This window comes from Oryctolagus cuniculus, chromosome 20 (genome assembly GCF_051225735.1).
Source record: "Oryctolagus cuniculus isolate XC-2025 breed Fujian yellow rabbit chromosome 20, ASM5122573v1, whole genome shotgun sequence".
NCBI lineage: Eukaryota > Metazoa > Chordata > Mammalia > Lagomorpha > Leporidae > Oryctolagus > Oryctolagus cuniculus.
Window position 1 is genome coordinate 8,330,352 of NC_142886.1, and position 2,963 is coordinate 8,333,314.

Here is a 2,963-nt window from a genome sequence, read left to right on the forward strand (position 1 = left end):
AGTGGGTACGGGGTGGTCATTAGGGAGAATGTGGGCTCCGTGTGTGGGGTGCCTGTGGGACGGGAGCTGTAGTTTATGCAGCCCTGGGCTCCTCCGTTCTTCCCTGCCGGGACCTGATTCCCCCCAGTTTTCTAAATATGTGGGCAGCAGGGTCTCTCCCAGGATGCTGGCCTCTCAGCACAGCTGTTTCTAGGGGGTCTCAGTATTTTCTGTTTCCAATAACACAGTCACCTGGGGTGGGTAAGGCTAAAACAAAAGTTCTGTTTGACTTGGGTTTCTGTTCAGGTTTTAGAGGAGCTCAAGAGCCCTGTAATTTGACACTTGGTTATCATCTTAGCCTTTACACTTTCCCTTGACAGCCTGCTGTCTGCATTTGCGCTTTTAAAATAGATAGTTTTTCTGCTCAAGTTTATGAGTACTTTAAAAATTATTGTGTTCCATAAAAGCCTTTCCAATCACGAAGATATGTCTACTGAGTTTTTTTGAATTTATATTTTGATATGAGAGCCTGGTTCTTTTTGTTAGTTTTACTTTTTCAAGACTGTTGGATATTATTGACAAAATTTGTGTTAATTCAAGGCATGTAACATGATGTTTTGATATGTCAGGAAACTTTGAAAAATTATGTAGCATTCACATTGTTTTTGGAAATGTCAACAATCCTTTATTAGCAAACTTGTACTGCTTAACTTGCTGACCTGGCTCAAAACAGCATTGCTGACAAGTTCAGGGTTGGAGGTGCACATGCACTAAAGACTGTCTCTGTAAAAAAGGATATTTAAAAATCCCTCTTCCTTTAAAGACCTAAATCTACGACCTGACACCATCAAGTGACTAAAGAACATTGGAGAAACCCTTCAAGATATTGGCACAGGCAAAGAATTTCTGGAAAAGACCCGGGAGGCACACGCAGTCAAAGCCAAAATCAACTATTGGGATTGCACCAAATTGAGAAGTTTCTGTACTGCAAAAGAAACAGTCACTAAAGTGAAGAGACAACTGACAGAATGGGAAAAAATATTTGCAAACTATGCAACAGATAAAGGGTTAATAACCAGAATCTACAAAGAGATCAAGAAACTCCACAAAAACAAAACCAACAACCCACTTAAGAGAGATGGGCCAAGGACCTCAATAGACATTTTTCAAAAGAGGAAATCCAAATGGCCAACAGGCACATGAAAAAATGTTCAAGGTCATTAGCAATCAGGGAAATGCAAATCAAAACCACAATGAGGTTTCACCTCACCCCGGTTAGAATGGCTCACATGCAGAAATCTACCAACAACAGATGCTGGCAAGGATGTGGGGAAAAAGGGACACTCAGCCACTGTTGGTGGGAATGCAAACTGGTCAAGCCACTATGGAAGTCAGTCTGGAGATTCCTCAGAAACCTGAAGATAACCCTACCGTTCGACCCAGCCACCCCACTCCTTGGAATTTACCCAAAGGAATTTAAATTGGCAAACAAAAAAGCGGTCTGTACCCTAATGTTTATTGTGGCTCAATTCACAATAGCTAAGACCTGGAACCAACCTAAATGCCCATCAACAGTAGACTGGATAATGAAATTATGGGATATGTACTCTTTAGAATACTATACCGCAGTAAGAAACAACGAAATCCAGTCATTTGCAACAAAATGGAGGAATCTGGAACACATCATGCTGAGTGAAATAAGCCAGTCCCAAAGGGACAAATACCATATGTTCTCCCTGATCGGTGACAACTGACTGAACACCAAAAAGGAAACCTGTTGAAGTGAAATGGACACTATGGGAAACGGTGACTTGGTCAGCACAGCCCTGACTGTTAATGAATAACTTAATACATTATCCCTCTTAGTAGTTTTTTTGTCTGTTCTACTTAATATGACTGGTTTAATTCTGTAATTAATACACAGTTATTCTTAAGTGTTGAAAATTAACTGAAATGTGATCCCTGTTAAACATAAGAGTGGGAATAAGAGAGGGAAGAGATGTACAATTTGGGACATTCTCAAGCTGACTTGCCCCAAATGGTAGAGTTAGAAACATACCAGGGGATTCCAATTCAATCCCATCAAGGTGGCATGTACCAATGCCATCTCACTAGTCCAAGTGATCAATTTCAGTTCACAATTGATCATAATGAAAGGACTAAGAGTCAAAGGGATCCCATAAACAAGTCTAGTACCTGCTAACGCTAACCAATAGAATAAATAAAGGGGAGAGTGATCCAGCATGGGAAGTGAGATACTCAGCAGACTCATAGAATGGCAGATGTCCTAAATAGCACTCTGGCCTCAGAATCAGCCCTAAAGCCATTCAGATCTGGCTGAAAAGCCCATGAGAGTATTTCAGGCATGGAAAGCCAAGACACTCTGGCAAAAGATCTCTGCGAGTGAGATCCCAGTGGAAAGAACAGGTCTTCAAAGAAATAGGTACCTTTCTCTGAAGGGAGGAGAGAACCTCCACTTTGACTATGACCTTGTCTAAACAAGATAAGAGTCGGAGAACTCAGAGGGCTTCCATAGCTTTGGAAACTCATGACTGGAGCATAGGGAGATTACTGATGCCATAGACAGGAGTGTCAATTGGTAAAGTCAACAACAGGAGTCACTGTGCACTTACTCCTCATGTAGGATCTCTGTCCTTAATGTGCTGTGTATTGAGATTTAATGCTATAACGAGTACTCAAACAATATATTTCACTTTGTGTTTCTATGTGGGTGCAAACTGTTGAAATCTTTACTTAATGCATACTAAACTGATCCTTTGTTAAAAAAAAAAAAAAAAAGGAAAGAAATTATCAACTCCCAACTTGACTCTCACTGGGATTAAACATGACAATAGGTCTGATCTGATTTCATCATCATTTAAAAAAAATCATCTATTATTTTTCACTTTATGTTTGTGTGGGAGCAAACTGTTGAAATCCTTACTTAATGTATACTAAGCTGATCTTCTGTATATTAAGATAAT